A 14072-nucleotide genomic window follows, 5' to 3' on the forward strand; every position below is an offset into this window, starting at 1 on the left:
TACAACACATGGCTCACATATTTCTCCTGCAGCACTAAGTGTGCGCTGCCCTCCAGTAACCATTTCTCACTGCGTTAAAAAGACATTAAAATGTATAATTAATTGTGTTACAGCAAGCTGACCTCACACGCTGACAGCTATGATTTCCTACAACAGAGAAAGGTAACAGCTCCTTCAGCTGTTGTGGAGCTGCAGGATGCCCGCCGCCCGACATCATTATACATTGCCACAAATTGGAAGGCTGTACTGGCACTCTGGATGCTGGGGAAACACAAGTCCCAGCATACTATAGAAGTTTTTGTATAGCAATTTTGGGGATACTTAACAACTGAGAATCATAAACCAATAGGTCTTAATAAATGTTAGTGTGAGATTAGTTCTTGGAAATATTTCTAGAACATTTTATAAGGAACACTTTATGTGTGGTTTTCCTTATTAAAGCCAGGGGACAATGCCATAAAATTGTCATGGGTACAGCATGGGCTTTATAGAAAAATAAGCACAATGATATTGTACTTTGCTCATCCTATGCCATATTGGGTCAGTGATGTCATTTTTTGAAGCTTCAGCTAGAGTTAAATCACAAAACCTATCACATACAGTACATGAGCTCACTGTCAGCTATAAAGTTCTCTTGACTCCCCAATAAGCATATTTGCTTGGCTAATACAAGATTGTCAATAAGAAGAGGCAGTAGTTACTCCATGGACTTTGGTATGGTGCTGTATGTTTATTTTACTCCATTATTTAGCACCATCGTATTCCTCAGCACTGTCCCCATTGGGGCTCACAATCTAGATTCCTTATCACTATGTCTTTGTATTGTGGTAGGAAAACGGATAAAACTCAAGCAAACACGGAGAAAATACAATCTCCTTGCAGATGTTGTTCTTGGTGGGATGTGTGCCTCAGTGCAAGATTATTTTTCTAGGGAAGTGTCGATCCACAATACTCTAACCATTGGTAGATTCTGTTTTTTTATTGTTGGATTTGTAGAAATAAAATTGTATAAAATAAGAGGCAAAGGAAAGTATAGTAAGGACCTATACAATTCTGTGGGCGCTGTTTTAGGGATTTGTTCCACTTTGTAATACAGCCATGTGCCTACTAACAGGGTTTTTCATAGACATGCTGAACATTCTTGCAGGACTATGAGCCCTAGCATGCTCTCACTGCAGTCATTCAATTTGTACATCAGAAAGTGTTAGGCCCCTTTCACACATCAGGTTTTTGCTGTCAGGCACAATCCGGCACATTTTGAAAAAAACGGATCCGGCAAAAATTGCCACCGGATCCGTTTTTTTCTCATAGACTTGCATTAGCACAGGATGCACTCACATTTCTTCGGTTTTTGCCGGATCCATCGTCTCTCTCTCTTTTCCCCGGAACAGGAAATTAAAACTATATCCCGGGTTTAAAAAACAGATCCTTTGCATCAGTTTTTCACAATTAGCAAAGGATCTGTTTTTTTTTACAAATTCGCCGGATTCTGCCTGACGGCGAAAAACTGATGTGTGAGACAGGCCTTACCTTCCCCTCCAGAACAGAGGAAAACCTACAGATCACCTTAGCAGTTACCTTATGTTACTAATGCATCTATTGCAGATATGTAATTGTGTATATATACCCACATGTCATTACAGTACACACATATTAATCAGTTTGATGCTGTCAGAAATGCTCAGGAACAAACTAGACAGCTAAGCACTGCAGGGGGGAGATGCTTGAACTGCATTTTGGCCTCCACTAGTCTTGTGGGATCACAGCTTGAGAGCGCCTGCCTAAGATAACCCGTATGTCTTAATGTTTATCCAGTATTATTTTACCAAACACATGCTGCAGCAGGTAAGAATAGCATGCTACAGAAAACTGTCATTTGGACTCTTTATGTCCAGCAGGAAACTGTGAGATACTCTCACTTCTGTTCATGTGTTAATTGTAGTTGAAAGTTTCCCAATGTCTCATCTCTTGGGGATCCAGTTACAGTAATGACATACACCACTGTTTCTCCTGTCTGTGCAGAGCCGTCTGTCTATCTAGCCTTGTTGGTGTCCTTTCATCGTCTTGTTCTTTTAATGTAAGGGACACATGTGGTTGTATCAGCTTGGACTGACTCCAGTAATAAAATGTCTTCTCTTTTTCAAGTCATGAAGGCAGTGATGTGCTCCATAACTTGAGAGGAATAACAGAAGTATACTCACATATCCTATATAAAGATGGTTGTTTCATTTGATGGTCATATTGTTCTCCTGCATGGTCATACTTTTACATTTTTAGTGCCAAGCAGGAAAATAGGGCACACAGTGTCATTGGGGTTCATATTGCTTATAAAGAAACATTTTCCAAGCCTTTTCTCTTGTGAACACTTTTTGTATTCAGATACCTAATTCATTTGAGTGTTCACCAGGCTTGTTTTATTTAGTAGGCTGAAGCCTAATGATCCTGCAAAATCTGAGGAACAGTTACCTTCTCCTTAGGACACACACCAAAGGAACCTTGATCATATATGTCATACCGAAAAAGCAAAAAAGGATATGGAAAACCGTAAAAGCACCTTAGGACTCCAAAAATGTATCACAGTGCACTAGAGTCATTGTAACGTCATGCCACCTCATCATTAAACCTCTAGGAGCAATAAAGTATATTCGTGTGTGCTCGAACGGTCACACAAACGTGCCAAAATAATTATTATTTATAACCCCATTAAGATTATCATTAACCCCTTCCCAACCTGTGACACAGCGTATGCGTCATGAAAGTCGGTGCCAATCCGACCTGTGACGCATATGCTGTGTCACAGAATGATCGCGTCCCTGCAGGCCGGGTGAAAGGGTTAACCCCAATTTCACCCAATCTGCAGGGACAGGGGGAGTGGTACTTTAGCCCAGGGGGGGTGGCTTCACTCCCCCCCCCCGTGGCTACAATCGCTCTGATTGGCTGTTGAAAGTGAAACAGCCAATCAGAGCGATTTGTAATATTTCACCTATGACAACAGGTGAAATATTACGATCCAGCCATGGCCGATGCTGCAATATCATCGGCCATAATATCATCGGCCATCGCTGGAAACCCTGTTCAGCCCCCCCCCCCACCGCCACCGATCGCCTCCCCGGTCCTCCGTCCTGTGCTCCGCTCCCCTCCGTCCACCTGTCCGCTCCCCCGTTCTCCTGTCCGCTCCCCCCGTGCTCCGATCCCACACCCGTGCTCCGATCCCCCCCCCCGTGCTCCGATGCCCCCCGTGCTCCGATCCCCCCTCATACTTACCGAGACTCCCGGTGTCCGTCCGTCTGCTCCATGGGCGCCGCCATCTTCCAAAATGGCGGGCGCATGCGCAGTGCGCCCGCCAAATCTGCCGGCCGGCAGATTCGTTCCAGGTACATTTTGATCACTGTGATAAAACCTACCACAGTGATCAAAATAAACAAAATAGTAAATGACCCCCCACCCCTTTTTCACCCCCATAGGTAGGGACAATAATAAAATAAAGAAAATATATTTTTTTTCTCCACTAGGGTTAGAGTTAGGGTCAGGGCCAGGGTGAGGGCTAGGGTTAGGGCTACGGTTTGGGCTACAGTTAGAATTAGGGTTAGAACTAGGGTTAGGGTTAGAATTAGGCTATGTGCACACGGTGCGGATTTGGCTGCGGATCCGCCGCTGCGGATTCGTAGCAGTTTTCCATCAGGTTTGCAGTACCATGTAAACCTATGGAAAACCAAATCGGCTGTGCCCATGGTGCGGAAAATACCGCGCGGAAACGCTGTGTTGTATTTTCCGCATGTCAATTTTTTGTGCGGATTCCGCAGCGTTTTACACCTGTTCTTCAATAGGAATCCGCAGGTGAAATCCGCACAAAAAAACACTGGAAATCCGCGGTAAATCAGCGGTATGACATATATGATCAAGGTTCCTTTGGTGTGTGTCCTAAGGAGAAGGTAACTGTTCCTCAGATTTTGCAGGATCATTAGGCTTCAGCCTACTAAATAAAACAAGCCTGGTGAACACTCAAATGAATTAGGTATCTGAATACAAAAAGTGTTCACAAGAGAAAAGGCTTGGAAAATGTTTCTTTATAAGCAATATGAACCCCAATGACACTGTGTGCCCTATTTTCCTGCTTGGCACTAAAAATGTAAAAGTATGACCATGCAGGAGAACAATATGACCATCAAATGAAACAACCATCTTTATATAGGATATGTGAGTATACTTCTGTTATTCCTCTCAAGTTATGGAGCACATCACTGACTTCATGACTTGAAAAAGAGAAGACATTTTATTACTGGAGTCAGTCCAAGCTGATACAACCACATGTGTCCCTTAAAAGAACAAGACGATGAAAGGACACCAAAACTAAAAGAGCCACCTTGTTAGACTGCAGCATTACTGCTGCACAAGGTGGCTATTTTAGTTTATAACGGCTGGAGGGGGTGACAGTGGCCCTTTAATGAGTTTATTGACCGTGGTGGCTCAGATCATGTCTCCTAATGTCAGCTTTTGTTGTATCAATTAGTGTTGTTTGCTATGGCTGTAAACAGATTTAGAAGATTCCAAAAAACTAAAATCTTTGCTGAAAATGAGGGAGATAGATTTTCCCAAGGTTAAGGGTATGTGCACACGATGCGGCTTCTGCGGATTCCTCTGCGGGTTTTCAACAGCACTTTCCTATTGGTGCAGGTTGAAAACCGCTGCGGAATCCACAGAAAGAAGTGACATGCTCCTTTTTTTCCGCAGCGAATCCGCGCTGATTTTTCCGCATCGTGGGCACAGCGGTTTTTGTTTTCCATAGGGTTACATTGTACTGTACCCCGCATGGAAAACTGCAGCGTATCCGCAGCGTCAAATCCGCTGTGGATCCGCAGCAAAAAACGCATCGTGTGCACGAGGCCTAAAGGTGTCAATATACCTTTATCAGCTTCTTCTGCCTACTGCTCTTTTTTACCACTCCATCCACTCCTCCAATATTTTGTGTCTTTAAATGGGGAATATGGAATAAGCCACTGAATGACACCTTGTCTTCTGTGATAACAAAGAATCAGCATGTTAAATTTAAAAAATACTCAATTCTTCTCAGCTTAGCGTCAGCTATTGGAGGAGAGTGGGGATACCCCTTAGGATGATTAGGACTATCCCATTTCGGCTGCACACGGAGGTAGACACATGTACACTGTCTCTTGAAATCTTCCCTTGGTTTATTATATATACAGCATAAACCAATGTGAAGTGAAAGTAAACATAGCCCTTTTGGGCAAAACAGGAAAACAAACAAAATGGTATACAGTCTCTATGTCAGTGGGGATCCGCCCTCTTCAGATGATAACCACAAACTGGTTCAGTTTTTCCTCCTCAGGACACAACACTCTGGAGTTCCTGTCTCCAGCCCTACTGAACCCTGACTGCCTCTGGAGACCAACTTTTTAAGACCCAGACCACATCATGGGGTGAAGATAAGGTGGACAATTTCTCACTTGCTCTATGGTTGTAGAGAAAAACCCAGCCCGTCAACAAAATGGCTAATTAACCTCTCTAACCACTTAAAGGGAACCTGTCAGCAGGATGATTGTGCACAGTAACCTACAGACAGTGTCAGGTTGGCACCATTATACCGATTAAAATGATACCTTGGTTGATGAAATCCGTCTTGTGGTTGTTGTTTAATCTATATTTTGAATTTTGAGTTAATGATATGCTCGTGCCACAGGGCGGCCTGTGGGGGGTCTGCATGTGGTGCTCTGATTAAGTATTCATAATGCAGACTGCTGACAGGTCACTGATCCCTTACTGACCTGCCCCCTAGTTTGCATAATGAATACCTGTACATAGTGAAAAAAACCTTCTGCAAGCAGGTGCCGGCATAATCGCATGTTTAGTGTGTAGTTACGTGTGGTTGATCTTTTCCTGAGGAGTATAGCAATCGCCGAAAACTGCTACTGCGCAGGAGTGGAGAGCACCATCTTGGAGGAGGAAATGTTTTTTTCTTATCTAGCAAGATGGCGCTGCCTGTGCAATAGCAGCTAACGGATCACCTCTATATACACCGATAGCAGCCACTGCACAGGCGCTGCGGGCGTCATTTCAATTTTCTTTTTTGTTTTACACCTCAGGAAAAACTCAGCTCCATGTAGTAACTACAAATTAAACATGCAATTATGCTGCAGCGCAGGCGCCATGGCTGGCACCTGCATGCAGAAGGGGTTTTTTTTTTCTTCACTATGTACAGGTATTCATTATGAAAACTAGGGGGCAGCAGGTCAGTGAGGGATCAGTGACCTGTCAGCAGTCTGCATTATGAATATATGAATACCTAATCAGAGCACCACATGAAGACCCCCCACAGCCCGCCCCGGAGCACGAGCATATCATTAACTCACAACTGAAAATAAAGATTAAACAGCAACCACAAGACAGATTTCATCAACCGAGGTATCATTGTAATCAGTATAACGATGCCGAGCTGACACTGTCTGTAGGTTACTGTGCACAATCCTGCTGACAGGTTCCTTTAATGTGCTGAAGGAAAACTGCTGGGTTTTAAATAATTGAAGCAAACAGCCTTAGCGAAATATATCTCCCCTCCAGCACCTTGCCAGTGACACATATTATATTTTTATATGTAAATTAATGATTATACATAAATGATCTACAGGTCCTTCTCAAAAAATTAGCATATAGTGTTAAATTTCATTATTTACCATAATGTAATGATTACAATTAAACTTTCATATATTATAGATTCATTATCCACCAACTGAAATTTGTCAGGTCTTTTATTGTTTTAATACTGATGATTTTGGCCTACAACTCCTGATAACCCAAAAAACCTGTCTCAATAAATTAGCATATCAAGAAAAGGTTCTCTAAACGACCTATTACCCTAATCTTCTGAATCAACTAATTAACTCTAAACACATGCAAAAGATACCTGAGGCTTTTAAAAACTTCCTGCCTGGTTCATTACTCAAAACCCCCATCATGGGTAAGACTAGCGACCTGACAGATGTCAAGAAGGCCATCATTGACACCCTCAAGCAAGAGGGTAAGACCCAGAAAGAAATTTCTCAACAAATAGGCTGTTCCCAGAGTGCTGTATCAAGGCACCTCAATGGTAAGTCTGTTGGAAGGAAACAATGTGGCAGAAAACGCTGTACAACGAGAAGAGGTGACCGGACCCTGAGGAAGATTGTGGAGAAGGACCGATTCCAGACCTTGGGGAACCTGAGGAAGCAGTGGACTGAGTCTGGTGTGGAAACATCCAGAGCCACCGTGCACAGGCGTGTGCAGGAAATGGGCTACAGGTGCCGCATTCCCCAGGTAAAGCCACTTTTGAACCATAAACAGCGGCAGAAGCGCCTGACCTGGGCTACAGAGAAGCAGCACTGGACTGTTGCTAAGTGGTCCCAAGTACTTTTTTCTGATGAAAGCAAATTTTGCATGTCATTCGGAAATCAAGGTGCCAGAGTCTGGAGGAAGACTGGAGAGAAGGAAATGCCAAAATGCCTGAAGTCCAGTGTCAAGTACCCACAGTCAGTGATGGTGTGGGGTGCCATGTCAGCTGCTGGTGTTGGTCCACTGTGTTTCATCAAGGGCAGGGTCAATGCAGCTAGCTATCAGGAGATTTTGGAGCACTTCATGCTTCCATCGGCTGAAATGCTTTATGGAGATGAAGATTTCATTTTTCAGCACGACCTGGCACCTGCTCTCAATTGGCCTGCCAACTCTCCTGACCTGAACCCCATAGAGAATCTGTGGGATATTGTGAAGAGAAAGTTGAGAGACGCAAGACCCAACACTCTGGATGAGCTTAAGGCCGCTATTGAAGCATCCTGGGCCTCCATAACATCTCAGCAGTGTCACAGGCTGATTGCCTCCATGCCACGCCGCATTGAAGCAGTCATTTCTGCCAAAGGATTCCCGACCAAGTATTGAGTGCATAACTGAACATTATTATTTGATGTTTTTTTTGTTTGTTATTAAAAAACACTTTTATTTGATTGGACGGGTGAAATATGCTAATTTATTGAGACAGGTTTTTTGGGTTATCAGGAGTTGTATGCCAAAATCATCAGTATTAAAACAATAAAAGACCTGACAAATTTCAGTTGGTGGATAATGAATCTATAATATATGAAAGTTTAATTGTAATCATTACATTATGGTAAATAATGAAATTTAACACTATATGCTAATTTTTTGAGAAGGACCTGTATATATATTATAATCTGAGGTGAAGGTGTGTTCAATGTCCACATCCCAGAGGTAACCTAATGGGGCTAAGTGAAACTCTGAAATAGCCCCATACAATTTCCCTCCACTACCAGACTAGTTGGCATAATGCAGTCAGGTAGGCAGCGTTCTCCTGGCAATCAGGAAAAAACCCCTGACATGCTCAGATCGTCAGATGAAGTGGTATTCATCACTGCATAGCCCATTTACATCACTCCATCTGACACATCCCATTGTGATTGTCGATGTCAGGTTTGTGTGCAGCTGTCATGAAGATCCTGATGTACAGTTTTTGTGCTGATGGTAACACCAGAGGAGGTTTGGAGCGCTGCAGTTAGAGTCAGCAGAGCGTTGGTGACTAGGCAGTACACACCTCAACACTCGGCGGCACGGTTCTGTAACTTTACATGATCTGCTACTTCATGTGTTGAGTTGGTGTGGCCCCCATATGCCTCACTAACATGTGATTGAGAAATATTTAGGAGAAAAGAAACTTCACGAACTGACTAGTTACGTAAGTGGCATCGTTTTACAGTACCACACTCCAGTTCTGTGACGGCAGATTGCATGGCAAGGTGCCTGATTTTTTTTTTTTTACACTTGTGCCAATGGTACAGACAGAGTAACCTGAATTCAATGATTTAAATATATTTTCCAGCACTTTTGTCCATATAGTGCAGGGGCCTCAAACATGCGGCCTGAGGCTGATTCATGCAGTCCACAGGTACTGTAGACTAGGGTTGAGCGACTTTAACTTTTTTAGGATCGAGTCGGGTTTCGCGAAACCCGACTTTGTCAAAAGTCGAGTCGAGTCAAATCGTCCGATTATCGCGCAAAGTCGGGGATTACACGAAACCCAATGTAAGTCTCTCTCTCTCCTCCGTCGTCCCTGCAAAGCAAAGGTTGTGTTGGAATGTGGAAATCGCTACATCCCAAACGGTAACATGGCGGTTTTACCCCCTGTGACGCCGCAGAAAGCAAGCCGGAACCTATGTCATTATGTCATCACGCTGCCCACACTCCTTCATTGGCTGAAAAATGGCGGGGAAAGCGTCATATAAAACGCGACTTTGGCGCGTAGATCGCCGACCGCATGGCCGATCCCACAGTGGGATCGGGTCGGGTTTCATGAAACCCGACTTTGTTGAAAGTCGGCGATTTTTGAAAATGTCCGATCCGTTTCGCTCACCCCTACTGTAGACCCGTTAGTGATCCCTTTCCGGTCCAGGGGGCCGCCGACGGCAGCATATTATTTCAGTTGAATGTGTGTCTTTAGACACACATTCAATTGAAACGTATTGCCTCGCAGAGACTCTCTGCACAGCAATACCCATACCAACCGCTGGCCAGAGACCAGCAGCTGACATAGGTGTGCCGGTGCGGCAGGTTATGATATCACTGTCATGCGCCGGCATGCAGATGTCAGCAGCTGGCCTCTGATTGTCCGGTGGCTTTCATTGATATTGCTATGCTGAGAGTCTTTGCGCAGCAATACAGTTCAAGGACACACATTCAAGTGAAACAAAGTGCTGCCGGCGGCTCCTGTATTGGGCCGCGATCATCAAGGGGTCTGCAGTGCCTGCGGCCACATGTACAGTAAGGATGCGGAGGGAACACAGGACAGATGAGAAGACTCTACCTTTTTTTTCATCTTATGTGTATATGAAAAGCGGCACAATAGTCGACATATCTACAATATGGGGACCTGGATATGCGGACATGAATATGGGGAGACACAACTGCAATATGAGGGCCTGGATGGGGACATAACTACAATATGGGGACCTGGGTATGGGGTATGACTACAATATGAGACCATGGATGGTGCCATAACTACAATATGGAGGCCTGGATGAGGATATTACTACAATATGGGGACATAACTACAATATGAGAACCTGGATGGTGATATAATTGCAATATGGGGACATATCTACAATATGGAGACATATCTACAATATGGAGACATAACTACAATATGAGGACCTGGATGGGGATATAACTACAATATGAGAACCTGGAGGGTGATATAATTACAATATGGGGACATATGTACAATATGGAGACATAACTACAATATGAGGACCTGGATGGGGATATAACTACAATATGGGGACCTGGTTGGGATCATAACTACAATATGGGGACCTGGATGGGTACATGACTACAATATGGGGATATAACTACAATATGAAGACCTGGATGGGGACATAAATACAATGTGGGGATATAACTACAATATGAGGACCTGGATGGGGACATAACTACAATATGGGGACCTGGATATGGGTACATGACTGAAATATGAGAACCTGGATGGGGACATAACTACAATATGGGGACCTGGATGGGTCCATAACTACAATATGGGGACCTGGATGTGGGGACATGACTACTATATGAGAACCTGGATGGGGATATACGGTAACTATAATATGGGGACCTGGATGGGGCATAACTACAATATGGGGACATAACTACAATATGAGTGCACATTTGTTCTCACCACATCCATAATGACCCACGCTCTAAAAAAATAAAATGTTATCACTAAAAATGTCACTTTGTCTTTCAAATTCCAAATTTTTCTATATGCGGCCCATATACCCAGCCGAGTTTGAGACCCCTGATATAGTGTATCTATATACCATATACATTACTTTAGTTTTGATCTACTGATTTCTATCTGTTTCCTGTCTGAAAGTCTTTCTTTATCTAACCACCCCCAGAATTTTTGCATGACTGTTCACATTCTAGTAGATAAACAAAGAAAATGATGGACAATGTTTCCGGTCCAATGTCATAAAAAGCAGAGTAGTATGTAGTGTGGAGGCAGGTGATGAAACTCACCTTGACAGTCTGATCTCAGTGAGTGGGCGAGTTCACTGGTAAACAGGCAGGAAGGAATGTAAGTGGGAGAGGCTGTGGTTCACAGATTATCCACATTCATCGTGTCAGAGACTATGGTTCACTTTACTCTAGAGTTGTGGAATTGTTTCCATTATTTTGTTAACCTGCCGGTTTCCAGTAAAAAAAAAAAAAAAAAATTGTACATTTTTAAAAGTTATTTGTACATGAAAGGTGATGTGGGACAAAATTACTCTCATCTATAGGCTATAAACTCCAGAAAAGTATGAGTTCCCTGTGTGGTATACTTTGAAGGACAGGTAATGTGTGTTATCTTGCTTTCTGCATCAACAATACCTATTTTAACCCCTTAATCTGTGGGCAATTTTCAATTTTTTCATCTTTTCCTCCCCTTCTTCCAAGATTCATAACTTTTTTAATTTTTCTGTGCGCATAGACATATGAAGCCTTGTTTTTTTGCTGGATCAGTTGTACATTTGAATTACATCATTCATTTTAAATTCCCAGAGGAGCATTGTACGGCAAATAAGCCTCCTTACCTTGACAAGCCAGAGATGGTATGTCTCTCTCCATAAGGAGAAACGATACCCCTTAGACCCCAGTCCAGAGCCTCTCACCTAGCCAAATCAGTTCTCATGCTTTGCACTGACGAGGGCCAACAGCCCGAAACACCGTGTCTGCGAATTGAGATACTGATTTGGCTTTTATCCTAAGTCATATAGCACGACTCGTTAAAGGGTTGATTGTGACTTGTAGGATCGCTACTTCCAACAGGTGGCGCTATAGAGTTAAGTCCTCTTTTTCTCAGAAGAGGCAATTTGCATATTTAAATTCCCAGAGGAGCATTGTACAGCAAATACGCCTCCTTACCTTGACAAGCCAGAGCTGGTATGTCATTCTCCACAAGGAGAAACCTTACCCCTTAGACCCCAGTCCAGAGCCTCTCACCTAGCCAAATCAGTTCTCATGCTACGCACTGACGAGGGCCAACAGCCCGAAACACCGTGTCTGCGAATTGAGATACTGATTTGGCTTTTATCCTAAGTCACATTGCACGACTCGTTAAAGGGTTGATTGTGACTTGTAGGATCGCTACTTCCAACAGGTGGCGCTATAGAGTTAAGTCCTCTTTTTCTCAGAAGAGGCAATTTGCATATCATTAATTTTATCATTAATGTACTAGAAAGCAGGAAAAAATTCCAAGTGCGTCGAAATTGTAAAAAAAGTGCAGTTTGACAATAGTTTTTTGCATACCAAACATGTATAGTTTTTTATATTTAAGTAGTCGGAAAAAAAGTGTGAAAATTTGTAAAAAGAAAAAAAAATAAATTATTGTGACACCATTTTCCAAGACCCGTATTGTTTTTTGGGATGTGGTGCTGTGTTAGGGATCTTTTTTCGCTTCCAGAGCTGATGGTTTTATGGATACTATTTTGGGGTAGATAAGATGTTTTGATTGCCTCTGATATCAGTATTGTGGCAACCCAAAAAAAGGTAATTCTGTCACTTTGATTTTTTTTCCTTACGCTGTTTACCGATTGGATTAGTTTACTTTATATTTTCATAGATCGGACACCACTCCACCCGTGTTTCTTAAAGGCACATGATAGCTGATTAAACAAGCCATCATCTGCTGAGAAAGATGCAAGCTCGTCGTGCGGGCCCGCATCAAAGACAGGGACACGACTTTTGACTAATACTAAGATTTTGTTATATGTACATATACAAATCTCTTGACTTACTGGTCAGTGTGGGTCCATATATTTATTTACTAAAAGGGAACCTGTAATGCATCAGAAAAAGGGCAAAACGGCCATAATTGTTAATATAGTGTTTTAAATGCAACCAAAGGGGTGTTTTCTTAAATTATTTTTTTATATTAAAGGGAGCCTATCACCAGAAGAAAAGTTTATTAGCCTGCAGATATGTGGTTAATCTGCAGGTTAATAGCATTATTAACCTGCCCGGTGCTTGCACTTCGCTGAGAAAATGAACTTTATTCCCCCTTGAACAGTCCGGGGCTAGTTCAGTTACCGTTTTGAGTTTAAAGAGCAGCGGCTGTAACTGCGCCCCTTTCTCTGACACTGGCTCTGCATTGGTGTCGGCTGTTAGTCAATGCCGGGGGCGCGCTAACTAGTTGTTGATTTCTGACCCTGACTGACCCTGCGCCGGCGGGGGGAATAAAGTTAATTTTCTCCTTGCAGTGTTTGGCTAAGAGCAGGCGTAGGGCAGGTTGATAACACTATTAACCTGCAGATTAACGGCATTTTTTTCTGGTGACAGGTTCCCTTTAAATGTAAACCTTTCATTGTAATCCTGTCTGTGATGATAATGAGACTGCTGAAAAGTCTTGTGTAGAATGGGAAATATTAGTCTAGATTGCAAGATTTCTGATTTTCTTTATAGATAGTGATATTGAAAAGTAAAAAAGCAACATTTTTAATACATATAACATAAAAGAGCGAATTTAAATAAGTAATTTTCTTATAATACATCCGCTTTAAAGATATAGCTCTATACTGTAGTTTTTTTCCTACGAGGACAGTCCTCAGAAGGATAATCCCTTTCCATATGCCTTGTAAGGACATCACAGAGGGATCCTCTTGAAGACTCCTGCCAATGCGGCATATTTGTGCATTTCGTGGCTTCTGTGGTCAGCTGCTCCTTGCAATACTCGCTGACCACACACGCATTTGCCAGCTGATCACAGAGTTTGATAAGAAGGGATGTCTTCAGAGATGACAACTTTTAATAAGTCCAGATCAATGTATAGATTTTTGTGAACTAGTTTTATTAGTCGGCATATTAAATTGTTTTCTAAATACAAATATACGGTACCATAAATTGTTCTTAATTACACAAATGCACGGTTTATGAGAATTACACCTATTTATTTAGGTTAAATGCCTTTTATTTATTATTCGAGGACAGTATGTCCAGGTCTTGTATTGTGATAATATTTTTATATCCTATACACATTAACA

General features: G+C 42.6%; 1 protein-coding gene across 1 annotated transcript in view; it reads left to right on the forward strand.

Annotated features, from left to right (window-relative positions):
- The window catches only part of SPIDR (scaffold protein involved in DNA repair), a 783664-nt gene that overhangs the window by 735000 nt on the left and 34592 nt on the right, over nt 1-14072 (forward strand). The window lies entirely within an intron of this gene.

Source organism: Ranitomeya variabilis, chromosome 6, assembly GCF_051348905.1.
Source record: "Ranitomeya variabilis isolate aRanVar5 chromosome 6, aRanVar5.hap1, whole genome shotgun sequence".
NCBI classification, from domain to species: domain Eukaryota; kingdom Metazoa; phylum Chordata; class Amphibia; order Anura; family Dendrobatidae; genus Ranitomeya; species Ranitomeya variabilis.